Here is a 16,668-nt window from a genome sequence, read left to right as displayed (position 1 = left end):
TTCCCTAACATGTGGCGGTTGTTGATGGCGATCAACTCGTTGTGGCGCTTGTCCGTTTGCGAGGGTCCAACCGTGGCGGAGGTGCTGCACTTCTACGAGTTGGTGTACGTAAAGCGCCAAGGTTTCCGTGGGCAGGTGAATCTGAGTCGCTGTCAAGGGGCGCCCAAGTTGATAGAGAATTTGAAAGATTCCATGTCTTACTGGCGGGGGGTCTTCTGTGTTGCTACCGCTGGATGAGAATATCAAGCAGGGTTGAATGAGGGGGAGTCGACGTTCAGGATTAAGTCGGAGTTCCAACCTATCCGAGGTTGTCGCTAGACTCCACTGCTCTATTGGTTTTGTTTGTATAATGATTCCTTGTGCTAATGAGTTTGGTTTTTTTTTTTTGTTGCTGGCTTGCGCTATAACCTGACTCATGAGGAAGAGTGCCGCGTGGCAAGTATCCGAGGCTGTTGGCAGAATCGCAACTTGCTAGATCTCCGCCTACTCACCGGGTGGGAATTGTTGGTCGATCTACAGTTGACACGCTCCCTTGGTAAGTGACTTCCGTTGATCCCTGCCGCAGCTTTGGTTTTGTATCAAGCTAACCTGTTGTTTTTTTTTTTTTAGACTCTCCGACGGGTAACAAAGCGAGCCGCGACGCTTTCGCCAAAGCGATGGACCGTGCCGAGATAAATAACTTTCTTGAGAGCATGTACGTCACCGGGTTGGCGACCTAGCAGACGATGGTGAATCCACAGACGTTGGCGGTGAGCCAGTCTGAAACCCCAGTGGTGCTGCCGATGCCACACCACTCTCATCTCAGCACCGACGATATGCAAGTCATTCAAGCTGGAGCTGTCGGTTATCATAGTGTTGCCGGTGGGAGCCAGGCTCTGATTGCCCTTGCGCAGCGGAAAGAAAAAGTGCCCTTCACTCGACTAATGTCGCTTTTGTTGAGCGACCAATTTAACCCTGAAATGTCATTAGTAGTATAAAGTAAATAGGGATCGTTCTATTCCGGGGATTGAGGGTACACCTGTCATTGTCAAACAATTAAACAATTAAAATTAAAACAAAGTATAATATTTACAAAAATATAACAAAATATATACATATTTACGAAAAAGGGGGGATTTTTGGTTTTGGTTTTCGAAAATTAAACTAAGTTAAGAAAATAATTAAAATGCAAAAACATAAAAATATAAATGGGATGCAAGAACAAAGATCAAAGTCGAAACTCATGATTAAAATTGATTCAAGTTCATCATTGTTCATCATAGTCATGCAAGAGGAGTTGATCATGTGAAACGTTCATAAGCAAACAATTTCCCATATTTTACTTTCAATGCTAATTAACCTAAGTGAAAGCACATAGACTAATCCTATCAAACATGCATTCAAGCCCTAGAAAGCTAGTCAATCATGTCATGTTTAACGCATTAAGCACATAGAAAGGCTATCAACTCAAATGTGCAACTTAGTATGAAAAAGTCCACCTAATTGCAATCTTCTTTGATTAAATTCGGTTTTTGTACAAAACCTTTACTACTTATTGATTCAAGAACACAAAACCAAAAAGTTGATTCATGTTCTCAAATTCATAGCAACAATCATATAAAAACCCTAAATGTTTCGAACCATTCAAGATTATCAACAAACGATTTCTATCATGCAAATTTAATCAAACACTCACACAAAAGCAACCATAAATCACAATATATGAATCTGAAAATTAACAATTAATCATAAAATTTCAGAAAACAACACTTGTTCATACATATGTGTCAACTAAGGCAAAACCAACGAAAATACAAAGCAAAGGTACAAGGAGAATCGGATTACACCGTGATGAGGATGAGATGAATGAAGTGATGAATGGTCTCTTGAATTTCGAAAGCAATCTTCAAGGATGGTGATGGATGGTGTGCACGGCTTGTCTTCTTCTTCCTTGGCCTTGCTTGAACTTCGTGGTTGCCCTAGAGGATGGAGATGAACACGGCTAGGCTAGAGAGAGTTTTCTGATTTTTCTTCAAAGTCTAAACGCAAAAGTGGGAACTCCCTTGACGTTGGAAGAAGAGGAGAATATATAGGGGACGGCCTTCTTGCTTTCCAAGCCGTGTGAACCCTAAGAATCCTCACGGCAATTGCTTGGTCACTCCATATAATTTCCTCCAATGGTCGCATGCCACATAAGCCCTATGAGGTGGTCCAACCAATCACAAAATTCCAATATTAATTCCCAAAATAATTCTTGCCGAAATATAGAGATAATTTCTGATTTTCTTCACCAATTTCGGCAACAATATATTTAGAGAATATAGGGGGATGAATCTAGACTCCTTTGAGAGCTTTTTGTGTTCAACACATATTCTCTTTCCTTTAAAAGCTCCCTAAGAAATCTCCACGAAATCTCTTTTATTTTCTGATTTTTCCTCACGGCAAAACCCTAATTTCTCTCTTCATTATCTTTTGGCCGAATTCTCTAGGGTTTGCACGGCAATCCCTCCTTTTTCTCTTGGCTTGGACGGCTAGGAGTCTTCTAGGGTTTATCTCTTGATTTATTTCCATAAAAATAGCCCTAGAAAATCTCCCTAGAAAATCTCCTTTGATAATTCTGATTTTCCACGTCACTTTCCTTGTTTCTCTCTTCATTTTGGACGGCAAACATCTCTAGGGTTTCTTCATTGCGTCACAAACCCTAGTTGCATGGGCTTTTGTGGGCCTTTGATCCAATTTGCCGAAAATCCAATGAGTCTTGAGAGTTCTTGGGCCTTGTTGCTTCAACTTCAAGCCTTGTCACCTTCCAACGTCATAACTCTTCATTTTTCCATTTCTTTTTCATGATAACGTTGGAAACTTCATAGGTAAGCTTTCCTCCTTTTCGCAGGGTTTCCTGGTTGGACCAGGAAAACTTCTTTTCTTCATTTCTGCTCATTTCTGTGGCTCATTGTTCTTCATCTTTGCTCCCCTTGACTTTCGCAAGCTCCTCTTTCCATTTGTGAGTTCATTTCCACTTTTTAGCTCGGAGGTCCTAAAAATAGAAACTAATAAGAAAAACAGAAACTTTCCTAAAATGAAAAATGGCAACTTTCCTAAACTGAAAATGGGAAACTTTCTAGAAATGAAAAATAGAAACTACTGAAAATGGAAACTTACTAAAAATGATAATTAGAAACTACAAAAATAGAAACTTTCTACAAATAGGAACTTTCCCAATCAAAGAATGGAAACTTTCCTAAACAGGGTTTTATTAAGGAAATAACGCAGAAAATGCAGGGAAATGCAAGTAAAACGTCGCATTAAAATGCTCCTATCATCGACGCGAGTCCCAGCAGGAGCGGGTGGTGCCCACTAAGGCACCAGCTACCATTGCAGGGTTGGAGCCGCAGATGACAATGAGGCATGTCGCCGCTGGCACTACACAGGCGGTTTTGCAGAGGAAGCGGCGACAGAACAATGCCGATGAAGAGGGCGAAGTTACTGGTACGGAGGCCATCAAGGTCCACTAGTAGAAGAAGGCAAAGCAGGCTCCACCCATGGTGACTGCGGCCGCCAGCGGGGAGGTGCAGACGAGCGACTTGGACACGTTTGCCGCGTACTCCGAATTCCTGACTGACCCAGAGCGAGAGTTTCTGTTCCGCCTCTGCGAGAGGCTGGGATTCGGCTGATTAGATGGAACCGCCCGCCCAACTGTGCTACAGCAGTCGGTTCATTTCCAGACTCACTGACAGATGCCTCTCATTTTTCAAGGTCCTAAAGACGACCCACAAGAAGGTAATCGACTGGAACCCAGATTGTGAGGCACCATTCTAGAGCTTGAAAGAATACTTGGCAGCAGTCCCACTTCTTTCCATTCCTGTGCAAGGGGAGACATTGTATATAAATATATATACCTAGCGGTATCACAATCAGCGGTAAGCTGCGCCATTGTCCGGCAAGAGGGCAGGAGGAGCTCCTCGTATTCTACGCCGACAGAAGCATGAAAGGGCCAGAAACAAGATATCCCCCCTGGAACGACTCGTTCTTGCACTTATTGTTTCCGCTAGACGCCTCCGCCAATATTTTCAAGCCCACACCATTCATGTCTTAACAAACCAACCGCTGAGGCAGGTAATGCAAAACCCCGAGCACTCTGGGGGGCCTAGCAGGGGCCCACCCGAAAGGGTACAAAGCTTTTGCTCAGTAAGTCCATGGTTGACAACGCACTGACGCTAATTATGCTTTTGCAAGTCTAGCGGAAGTAACGCTTCGAACCGCTATGCAACTCCCCAACCAAGATTTCCCTCCTTGACTCGGGACTTGGGGGACTTGTACTTACATGAGCATTTGCAAGCATAATTAGATATAATGAGCCACACTCATGATACCGCCAGCGGTATCAACTACTGCCAACTGTGTGACCTACGGAAACACAGCCAAACAGGCTACCGCCTGAGCCCCGGCTCACCCCCAGATCACCGCCAACGCGCCACTCCAAGTTAGCATCAGAAGCTCCAGAAGTTGGGGACTGAAGCACATCAGTCCCACATCGAAAACATGGAGAAGATCAGTTCCCTCCTCACCTATAAAAGGTTTTCTCCTCTCTCCTCATTAATTACGCATTTACTACTTACCTACTGTTACCTTGTCAACACAAATACATTGACTAACTGTCTAACTTAGGCATCAGAGAAGAGAAGACCGCCCAACGCGGTCTCCCTCTGACGCCCTCTGTATTTTACTTGACAGGTAAACGGAAGCTCTGAATATCACAGTAGTGGTCCACCCATCGGATCAACGTTAACCGAGGTTCAGCTACCGCTGAACTTTTAGACATTAACAGTTTCTTAGCATTAAGCTGCAACTCGAACATGGAATGTTTCATAGTTGTTAATATAATGGTCATGTCAACTATATTTTCTATGCTTTTGAATTTAGTCCTTAAATAACATTGTGTTAGCTCCAAAACCCGCAGCAAAGCACGAACACAAATTCTGGTGAAATACTAAAGTGTACTTAGCCTTGTTAACCTCAAGTATTATGTGTCACGCCCCTGATTTTACACACATGAAAATCGATATATATAACCCCATAATTATATATGCGTGAACGTCCAGTCATCAATACAAAATACCTGGAATCTTTTTCCCTTTAACTTACACAGATATTGATGCCCTGAACCCTCAAAGTTAATATAAACTCGCTCCATAGAGTTATATATTACAATGCTTACGAAATAGATTGTCAACAACAAAATAAAACGTAAATGCAGCTCAGAGTAACTATACAACGGAAGTCCTTAATCAACGGTAAAGTTACAAAAATGGCATCCTACCGTAAAGCCGCAAAGGCGCTACCTCCGCTTCAGCCCCGATTATCCTAACCTGCAGGATTAACCCCTACACCGTTTGAATAGTGTACCGGGTTGCCACACAACAAACCCGGTAAGCTTTTGCAAGCCCGTATGAGTAACTCAAACCACACACAACTCACGCCAAAAATAAGGAAAACAACTCACGCTTTGATTCCTTAAAACACGAAATAAAGGAGAATAACTCACACTTTAATTTCCTTTCAAATCGAAATAAAAGAAAGCAACTCACACCTTGTTTCCTTTTAAAACGAAACATAGAAAACAACCCACACTTGATTTCTATCAATAAAACATAGAAAGCAACTCACACCTTGATTTCTATCAATAAAACATAGAAAACAACTCACACCTTGAATTCTATCAATAAAACATAGAAAGCAACTCACACCTTGATTTCTATCAATAAAACATAGAAAACAACTCACACCTTGAATTCTATCAATAAAACATAGAAAACAACTCACACCTTGAATTCTATCAGTTGTACCATAAGCGTACCATAGAAAGCAACTCACACCTTGATTTCTATCAAATCGTTAATAAGGAAATCAACTTGCACCTTGTCCCCTTAAAAACCATTAATAAGGAAGCAACTCACACCTTGTTCCCTAAAAATACGTAATGTCATGAGTTGTAAATAACCAATTCCCGTTACCCCATGAATTACCTATATGGCAGACAGATTAGAGCTCTAACTGAAAAACGTAACCACTCGTCCGGCCAAAGACGTGGTCACCTGGTATTCTGCCCAAGGTCTCAGACCTTCGATCCTCGGGCCGCAATGTCCCTTGGAGCAAAACATTAAAGGAGTCGCATTGGACCCAAAATGTTACACAAATCACAACGCTTTTGAAAACAATCGAAATCAACATTTCCATAATTATTGTTTTCCGAAACAGCCATAACACAAAACAATAAAAAGCATCAATTCATGCCTATTGTTTTCATACCCAAATCTCAACACTTTTCTCAAATCTCAACGCTTTTCAAAACAAATCGAAATCAATCATTTCCACAAATCATTTGTTTTCCAAAAGCCACACCCCAAAACAATAAAAAGCATCATTTCATGCACATTGTTTTCATAAATCCACAAACCACCAAAACATATATATTTCACGTAAACATATATCTACTAATACATGAATACATATGTATATATATACATCCCATAATATATATATACACACACGTAATCATCTACTCTAAAGTGCCACTAATACCATCTATAGTTTGCAGTTAACTAAATAACTCTTAAAATAATAAGGGTATTCCCGTTCGTGAAATGAACTTCGTGAGATTACTCACCTCTGAATCCCGCTGCGTCTTCTATACAGAACCGAACTAGTACACTATCACCAACAACTCGTCCAATTCACCTTCTAGAAGCACCTATTCACCAATGATCTCAAATCAGTAACGATTCATAACCAATTTTAAGTCCGAAACCCCTGTTTTGAACTAAAATCCCCCAAAGTGGCGCCAATCGAGGCAAAACCACATCCGAGACCTCCCGAAGTCTCTGGAATACGTCCACGATCGATGTGACCAAACCACAAGTCGATCGGACGCTCAAATCCTCACGGATAGAATAATCGATCTGTATGAAATTGCAAAAATCATAACAATTCCATACGAACTCCAAAATTTGCATATTATATATCGAAACGCTCGTATCAACGAGTAGAACATATATAATACCAAAAACAGTTCCTTAAGTGGCCGGAACACCGCCACAGACGGTGGTGCACCGCCGCCGGCCAAAAACTCATTATTTCACAAAACTCCCAACATCAAAAAGCTTCATCTAAGCATGCTTGTGAATTCTCATAACTGGATCGAAGTCAGAAAACAAGCCTAAGGGATCGAAAACTACCTCACAAGCCGTGAACAGTGATCCAATCCGAGTTGATCGAAGTTTCACGTGAATCGATCCAAACAACCACCAAGGATCGATCAACGAGGTCGCTCTGAGCTCAACCAAGGAATCGTTGAAGCCATGAAGTCGCCGGAGTTGTGTTTTCCGGCCGGGTCCGAAAACACCAACCTGCACCGCCTTCTACCGCCGCTACCACCGAGAATCGGCGCTAGAGAACACCACAGGGACCACCAGACGGCGGAGACGATCCTGTCTGGAAAATTTCGTCGCCGGAGATGGCCGGAGCTCGCCGGAAACGTCGGGTCGGATCGACCGGGTCCGGGTCGGGTCAGTCGAAAAACTTCGACTCTGAAGACGCGGACGAGAGAGAAGAGAGAGAGAGTGTAGTTTCCGGAAAAGGAAAGTGGAAAAATGAATATATTTTTTCTGATTTTTTCCTATATATACTAAAATGGAAACTTCTTTCCATAGCCATAACTTCCTCATACGAACTCCGATTCTCGCGTTCCACATGTCCACGAACTCGTATCGACGCGCTCTACAACTTTCGTGAAGGAAGTTTTCGGAGAATCCCAACGAATAAAAATTCAACCTTTGGCAACCCCCTAAAACCATACTTTTCAAATAATTATTCGCCCGAAACACTTCCGCTCCATCCACGAGCCACGAAACGTCCAAAAATCACAATTTAGATTCCGGAAAATCCTCGGAAAATAAATACGAATTTCTGGGGCATCACATTATGTCAATACCAACCAAGGATAATATATATATATATATATATACATATATATAATAAATTTAAAAAAAAAACTAGGGAATGGAAGACAAGGGTTTTTTTTTTTTTTTTGAAAAATGCAAGTGCATCATATCTTCAAATTTCAACTCATAGATAATTCAAATAATTAAGAATGTGATTTATAACTATGATTATCATTATTAAAGTGTGAATAATTGTTTATAATTCAGTGACTTTTATCAATAAAACTGTTGTTTCAGCAGCTTTGGAAGTCCTTTTTGGACTGAGGTTTTGTCTAATGGAAGGATTTATTATAATGGTGCGTTTGGATGAGAAAATTATAAAATCCATAGGAATTTATAAATGATGGAATCTTTAACTCCATCAATCTTAAATTCCATTAATTGCAATTTCTATTGTTTGGTTGCATCTATTTAGGATTTGAAATGTGTAATAAATTAAGAAAGTTTAAAACAAATAAAAATATAAAATAGAAAAAATTCTTGTTTTGGAAATAAAAATTAAATACTGCAAAGGAATTCGTAAATGACATCTATTTTGGTGGAAATTGAAGTGAAGAATTTAAATAACGAATTCCTTCGTTTTTTTTCCACAGAGAAATTTAAAATTTACAATTATGAAATCTTCACTTTTAATTAAATTCCATCATTTTTTCCCTCATTCAAACACACTCTAATAGAAATTGTGTCAGATGCGCTGAATGTGATCAACGCAATCAGTTATGTTGAAAGTGATCTGAGCATAAAGGGTGCAGTATTTGATGAAATAAGGTGTTTTAAGCATTCATTTGTTGAGATTACGTGGAGAAAGATTGCACGTCGAAGCAAAGTTGCATTAATCTGGCTAAGGCAGCGCTGCGCAGTATTGTTATTAGATTATGGAAAGAAGATGGGCCTCAATGGCTTACTGATATTGTAATGGCAGAAAAGTCTAGTAGACAGTAGGGGTGTGGCTTTCTTATATTGAGGCCACTATAGCCCTTGGGATGTAATATCCAAAAGTATGAATAAAATTATTACTCGATCAAAAAAAAAATCCTATTTTTCCTAGGAAGACTATGCGTCGTACAAGTCTTCCACTAGTTCGAGTTCTCTGCGAGTTTTTTACTCGTCCGACGGTGCCCCGTCATCAGTGCTGGCCTTTGGCCACGCGGATGGTGTGATTCGTGCTGTCAAACGGGTGATTGATTTCTATTGCAGGCTTTGCCTTTTGGGATTGCTGAGTTTGGAGTAGGCCTGGCAACGTGCGGGTATAGTGCGGGTACGGTGCAGGTTCTTAACGGGTCGGGTTTTTAACGGGCCGACCCGGTAAGAACCCGTTAACTTAACGGGTTTCGCGGGCCAAACCCGGTGGGTTTTCTGGTTTTCCGTTGGAACCCGTTAAAACCCGTAAACATTTTTTTTAATTTTTTTTTTTATAACTTTTTATCAAAGCAATTAAAACCAATTAAGACTTATATATATCCCCCTCATTTGCCATTTTCTCTGTATGAACTTTTTTGGTTTTCTATTTTGAAATTTTTTATTTTCTATCTTTTTAGATATTTTTTTCCTTTCCTTTTTCGACAAAAAATAATTCACAAATCACAATTATACGACGATCCAACGGTCGGACCCTCACAGATCACCAAGTGGATTATCTTTACCGATTTATACGATGATCCAACGGTCGGATCCTCACGGATCGCCCTTAGTTCATCCTCTCAAAATTATACGAAGATCCAACGGTAGAATCACCTAGAGGATCATCTTTACTGATTTATATTATGAGCCAACGGTCAGATCCTCACGGATCGCCCTTAGATTCATTCTCTCAAAATTGTACGAAGATCCAATGGTTGGATCATCTCGGATCGCTCTTAGAATCATCCTCACAAAATTATATGACGATCCAACGGTCGGATCCTCATGGATCGCCTTTTGAATCATCTTTGCACAATTATACGAAGATCCAACAGTTGGATCGTCCCAGATCGCCTTTAGAATCATCCTCACAAAAATTATACGACCATCCAACGGTCGAATCCTCACGGATCTCCTTTTGAATCGTCTTTTCACAATTATACGAAGATCCAACTGTCGGATCCTCATGGGGAATAAGAAAAATTATAAAAATGCCTTGGTTGAAAAAAAAAAAAAAAATGGAACCCGCATGGGTAATGGGAAATGAGTTTTTGAGAAGGATTTTTAGTTAACGGGTTCCAAGGGGTTCTAATGGGTTTAGCCCGCAAAACCCGTTAATTTGCGGGTTTTTTGAGTGCGGGCTTTTTTTAGCCCGGATTAATAAACGGACGGGTTTGTGCGGGTTTTTAGCGTGCGGGTTTGCGGGTTACAGGTTTAAATGCCAGGCCTAGTTTGGAGGTTCGGGTAGAAAGGGTCGATGTCAAGCTCTAGTTTGTAGCTCTAAAGCTATGGAGGTCGCAAGTATGAAATCAAGGGACGGGATTCGGTGGATTAGGATGGGTTTGGCTTCTCTAGATCTATTTCAGGGGCCGAAGGCGGCATTAAGGGGAGATCACAGTGGCTCGGGGTTCTAAGGATTCGGGTTCGGGTTTGTTCAACAACCCGTCTTCGCGTGGGTCTCTTAGGTGGTGACGTTGAGATGGTGCAACGCCAAAGGTGTCCTTGGATTGGTAAAGGCGGCGGTGCGGTTGCGGCTGTGCGTGTGTCTGATTGGCAAAGGAGTTGTGCAGCTGGGCATTTACTGGGCTTTTTCAGTTTGGGCCTTGGGCTTGGCTTTCTAGTTGGGCCCTAGGGCTGTTTTTCATTCTAGAGTTTTATTTTGTGTTTTGTCTAATAAATCTCGACTATTTTTAGTGGATTTTGTCCTAGGTTGCTAGGTAATTTTTTTTTAGTCCAGTTTGTCGAGTCTATTCTAATTGAAATTTTTTTATGAGTCTTCTTATAAGTGTTACATATGTCCCGTACCACGATTGCGTGGTTGGTGAGTATAGGTTAATAGCCTATATTTTCCTTTGAAGGTGAAGTGTTTGGCTCTGTTAGGTTGTGGAGCTTTGATGTTCATGGAGTAATTGTGTACCAATGTAGTCTAGGCCTATGCTGATATCTTAGTGTATGTACTATTCCAACCTTTGGTTGTTTCATTAATACACTGAACCCATTCACCCTTCAATTTTTTTAAGTTTTTTTTTTCATAATTCAGTTCATATACCATAAGTACTTTTACTATTCTAATAACAGAGAAATATGATATTGAATATATGCCGAAGAAAACTAAACACCGAAACCAAAAACAAAGTAAAAGAGTTTGTGTCGCTCAACAAAGGGATCACGAGTCCACCACTATCTTGGCAAACAAAATGAGTCCACCATTATTAAGCCAAGATTTCAAGGATTCTCAACTGCTAATTTATCAGATCTAATACATTTTTCCACCCTCAACTTCCTCACTCGCTTTTTTTAGCTTTATATAGAAAATAATTTACCAAGACAATGTGTTTCTACATCAACTATTGATAAACACTTCACATACTTCCTATTTGTTTATTTTCAGAGACTTATGTTCAGAAGCAACAAATAAAGGTCCACAATCGAGATTGAACCACTCATTTATAATTAGGGAAAATGATCACCGACCCCCTTTATATCAAAATATTTCTCATACACCCCACCAATTTATTTTTATCCTCTTTCACACAAAACTTTTTCTTTTTCGTCCTATTCACTTAATAAACTACCATTAGTACCCTTCTTATCTTTCACCATCTCTTACTTTTATAACTTTTACTTTAAATATGTATTTTTCTGACGGAGCGAGGTGAGCCCATATTTTGAAGTTATTTGTTTAAATATTAATTACAGTTAAAATTCATCCTTTATATTAAAACGTAAACAGTTAATTTTTACTATTCATAATTTCAATCATTTTCAGACTAAATTTACTTGCTGTTTGCAGCAGAACTAGTAAAGAATTAGCAGAAGAAAGAGAAAAGGTGAGAAAATTAAAAGATTTTAGATCAAGACTCGAAAGAGAAACTCCAGATTATTGGAATATTATGAAGATAATCTAGAAAAGAATTTATAAAGTTGAGAAAAATATTAAAGAAATTAAAGGAACTCTTGACGAAAAGTATTCTATACACGTGCGATACACCGGCGTTTTGACCATTGACCAGGTGGTCCCGTCAGTTTGTCCGTTATTAACGTTATTAAGCCGGGAAGCTATTGTTGCAGTAAATTTTAAAGGCAGAAAGTAGGAAGGGGTGAGTTAAGGTGAATTGGGTTTAGGGTTGGGTAAGTACTAATCCGATCTCTCTCACAGTCTCACTTCATGTCGACCCTTCGCTCCCTAAGCCCTAATCCTTCCCGCTCCTCCTCCTCCTCCTCCTACAGTCCCAATCCTAACCCCGCCGCCCACCCTTCCCTCCTCGCCTTCTTCGGCGGGACCGCCTTCAACGGCGTCATCAAGGACCTCAAGACTTTCACCACTCGCTTCCCCCACGTGCTTCCCTTTTCCGACGACGGAGGTAGCACCGCCGAAATCGTCAACGTCCTTGGTAATTTCTAGCGTTTTCGTTTCGAAATTGAATGTGTTTCTGTTCGTGGATTAGTGTTTAGAGGTGTTTATTGTGCAATTAGGTGGTCCGGTCGTCGGAGACTCATGACCTCCAAGAAGCAGAAGAAGCTCACCCGCACCGCCGACGAAGCCCTCGAGTCAAAGCTCGGTTTCGATCTATTCTCCTAGGCTCGGCTTTCCCAACGGTAAATTGCTCTTCCATTTCTGCTGTTTCTATAGCTTGGATAATTTGGGATTTGTAATATGTAATTTGCGTTTCGAAGAGGTTTTTAGAGAAATTTCCCTTTTTTGAATAGAGCGGGATTTGATACATGCTGAACACCGTATTATGTAGGTGAGCCGCCGTATTATGTCGGGTTGATGAAGGTGGAGGAGGATCCGTACAATGAGTTGGGTAACCCGGATGGGGTTATTCAGCTGGGTTTGGATGAAAACACGGTGGGTCGAGTTGGGTTTGGCTTGTTTTGCTTAAAGTCTCCAGCTTTTTTGAATTTTTGAATATTTTTTGTTGGTTTTGATGTGGTAATTTTGATGGGTGTAGTTAGCTTTGGACTTGGTTCGAGAGTGGCTAATGTAGAATGCAAAGGATGCAATACTGGGCGGTGAGGAGCTTGGGATTAGTGGGATTGCTTGTTACCAGCCTTCTGATGGTTTAATGGAGCTGAAACTGGTACCTCTTTTATACCCTTGAATCATTTCTTGTGTGTTCATGATTGTTCATTCGAATTGTTCGTAAAAAGTATAGTCCTTTTTGTTTGATATGGAAATCTGATTAGCTTTTGAACTTTGTACTTTTGGGGCATATGATTCGAATTTTGTCTGTGTGATTCTGTTAAGATTTAGGGTGGAATATGTTCCTAACTTTCAGAATGAGGACCTACTTTAGATGGAATTAAGTCATTAACCAACTTTGGCTACAATGGCAAAGTATCTTCTGAATACTTGATTTTCTATGACTGAAAGCGTTGCGCTTTTGGCACAAGATGGACCTAATTGTCAAGATTTGTCTAATTTTAGATGGAATTCATTAATTTGGGCTCTATCGAAATGGAAAAGTCTCTGACAAGATTGATATTAAGTGGCTGCTTCGATTGGTTTAATGCTTCTAAGTGAATGGAATATAATTGCTCTTGAAGTTCATTGCGGATTATTTTTGTCATTTACTAGAGATAATATTATTGTTTTCTTACAACTAGCAGTGATTGCTTTGTTGTGAGTCCATTTTGCTTGATAACAGTTCCATTTACATAACACCAGTATTCTATCTCAGGAAATATTGGCTCTACACAGATGTTAATGTTTTAGGCAATGTGCAGGTTGAGTTTTGTGTTTACATGCGTTACACTTTACTTCTTCTACTTACATTTCATTTGAATATAAAGGGTATTGTATTGGTTATTTGTGCGCTCTCTAAGTTTTCTAGATATGCAGGCTGTGGCAGGATTCATGTCTAAAGCCGTTGGAAATTCAGTTACCTACAACCGCTCACAAATTGTATTGACAGCTGGTGCAACCCCTGCAATTGAGATTCTAAGCTTCTGCCTAGCAGACAGTGGAAACACATTTATTGTTCCGGCACCATATTACCCTGGGTAATAACCGTTACTGATTCACATTTCTGAAGAGTTTCCGTAGGCACCTGACCTAAGAAAAACTGACTTTTGAACTTTATCTGTAGTTTGGATAGAGATGTGAAGTGGCGAACTTGATGCGGGACAAGTAGCAAAAGAACTGCAGAACTAGGGTTTATTTGCAGCAGTCTCGATTGTTAGAAAGAAAAGGAATTTAGAATAAGAAACTTAAGAAGAAAAGGGATAGAATTACTAGCCAGACTGTGTGGGCCTAGCAACATAGGATGGTACTGGCAGATGATTTGGATTCTGGACAAGGCAGTAAATAGAATCACATATTCCAAATCCAACCTTGTCTGTTAATGGATTCGGAGGCCTATAAGCCATAAGTTGAATTTGTCTGATTTCGATCTGCATGTCCAGCCGCTTTGTTAATAATAGCATAGTATGCTACTGTTGATTTTTATTGCTATGGTTGTAACCTTTGATATCTTATTGGTGCTCTTATGTTTGGGAAATTAAGTACAAGCCAACTGTAATGATATAATTAGGAGTTTGTCTCGAATATTGCTTGCATAATCCCCGTAACTCTAGTATGTTGAACTGCTAGAACTCATTGACAGTTATGTTATTGAGAAAGTGTCACGGAGCTTCGAAATTAAGCTCTCTAAGTGGACGTTGAACGGTTGTAGGAATTATTTTTTTTATAGATTTTGTATAAAAGTCACAAAGCTAGAGCTTATGCGAGATGGTCGTGAACAAGGTCCAAATGGATTGGGAACTTGTGTTTTGTTGTTAGTTATATTGAAGTTTGTATGGTTGATTGAGTGGATCGATTTTGAAATAAAGTCGAAAGTTGTTAATATTTTTACTACGAGTCAAATGCTTTGTAAAAGGCAACTTTTCTAAGGGGAGCGGCACCATGCGCGGACAAACATCCTGGAATTTTACAACGGTTGGTAGATCCTTTACCCACAAGAGTGTGGGAACTGAAAGATCGCAAAAATGAATTGGCAAGGACTGGTTACGAGCATATTTGTTTTATGTTATATTTAGGGTATTGAGTTGATCGGGTAGATCGAGGCCGAACTGAAGGCTAAAATGGCTGAAATTTCTACCACTACCATATATTCATATGCGAACAACATCTGATGGTGCATTTTAAAAAATTCCACTTTGTCCCCCATTTTGCTTATGGAGTGTAACAAGCCTAACAAACAAGTTATACTACATTACTAGGCATATAAGGATTACGTGCGGTCCAAAAATTCTGACATGGAAATCGATCAATTTGAAAATTCTCATATGTTTATACAACAGTGATAGGTATTGTCTGAAAAAATTAGGCTGATCCGCCTTGAGTAAGGCACCCAACGGAGTGGTCAACGCTTTGTACACGCAAACTTCCCTAAGGGGAGCGGCACCATGCGCAGACAAACATCCCTTAATTTTTACATCCGTAAGTAGACCCCCTACCCACGAGAGTGTGGGAGCTGAAAGATCGAAAAAATGAATTGGCAAGGACCAGTTACGAGGATATTTGTTTTATGTTCTATTTAGGGTATCGAGTTGACCGGGTAGATAGAGGCCCAACCGAAGGTGGAAATGGCTGAAATTTCTACCACTACCAAATATTCTTATGAGGACAACATCCGACGGTGTATTTTAAAAAATTCAATTTCATCCTCCATTTTGCTCATGGACGGTAACAAGCCTAGTAAACAAGTTATACTACATTACTAGGCATATAAGGATTATGTGTAATCCAAAAATTCTGAGATGGAAATCGATCAATCTGAAAATTCTCATATGTCTATACAACAGTGATAGGTATTGTGTAAAAAAATTAGGCCAATCCGTCGTGAATAAGGCACCCAACTGAGCGGTCAACGCTTTGCAAAAGCAAACTTCCCTAAGAACAGTGGCACCATGCACAGGAAATTGTTATGAAATTTTGACATCCATAAGTAGACCCCCTACCCACGAGAGTGTGGGAGCTAAAAGATTGAAAAAAGTGAATTGCCAAGGACCGGTTATGAGCATATTTGTTGTATGCTCTATTTAGGGTATCGAGTTGACCGGGTAGATCGAGGTCCAACCGAAGGCGGAAATTGCCGAAATTTCTACCACTACCGTATATTCGTATGCGGACAACATCCGATGGTGCATTTTAAAAAATTCCATTTTCTCCCCCATTTTGCTCATGGAGGGTAACAAGCCTAATAAACAAGTTATACTACATTACTAGGCATATAAGGATTATGTGCGATCCAACAATTTTGAAATGGAAATCGATTAATCCGAAAATTTTCATATGTTTACACAACAGTTATAGGTATTGTGTAAAAAAAGGAGGCCGATCCGCTGTGAATAAGGCACCCAACGGAGCGGTCAACACTTTGCACAAGCAAACTTCCCTGAGGGGAGCGGCACCATGCACGAGCAAATGTTCCGGAATTTTGACATCCATAAGTAGACCCCCTACCCACGAGAGTGTGGGAACTGAAAGATCGAAAAAAGTGTATTGCCAAGGACCGGTTACGAGCATATTTGTTTTATATACTATTTAGGGTATTGAGTTGACCGG

General features: G+C 40.2%; 1 long non-coding RNA gene across 2 annotated transcripts; it reads left to right on the top strand.

Annotated features, from left to right (window-relative positions):
• Window positions 1-12,175: 12,175 nt before the first annotated feature.
• LOC112166347 lies at window positions 12,176-14,547 on the top strand. 2 transcript variants are annotated; one of them, XR_002923209.2, is made up of 6 exons: window positions 12,176-12,490; window positions 12,573-12,695; window positions 12,845-12,948; window positions 13,052-13,180; window positions 13,942-14,102; window positions 14,189-14,547. It is a non-coding gene; the product is annotated as an uncharacterized LOC112166347 (long non-coding RNA). The 2 variants fall into 2 exon arrangements; XR_005800108.1 differs by having other exon boundaries at window positions 13,934-14,102.
• The last annotated feature ends 2,121 nt before the right edge of the window (window positions 14,548-16,668 follow it).

This window comes from Rosa chinensis, chromosome 5, assembly GCF_002994745.2.
Source record: "Rosa chinensis cultivar Old Blush chromosome 5, RchiOBHm-V2, whole genome shotgun sequence".
Classification (NCBI taxonomy): Eukaryota; Viridiplantae; Streptophyta; class Magnoliopsida; order Rosales; family Rosaceae; genus Rosa; species Rosa chinensis.
The sequence above is the reverse complement of the archived record's forward strand: the minus strand, read 5'-3'. Positions and strand labels throughout refer to the sequence as shown.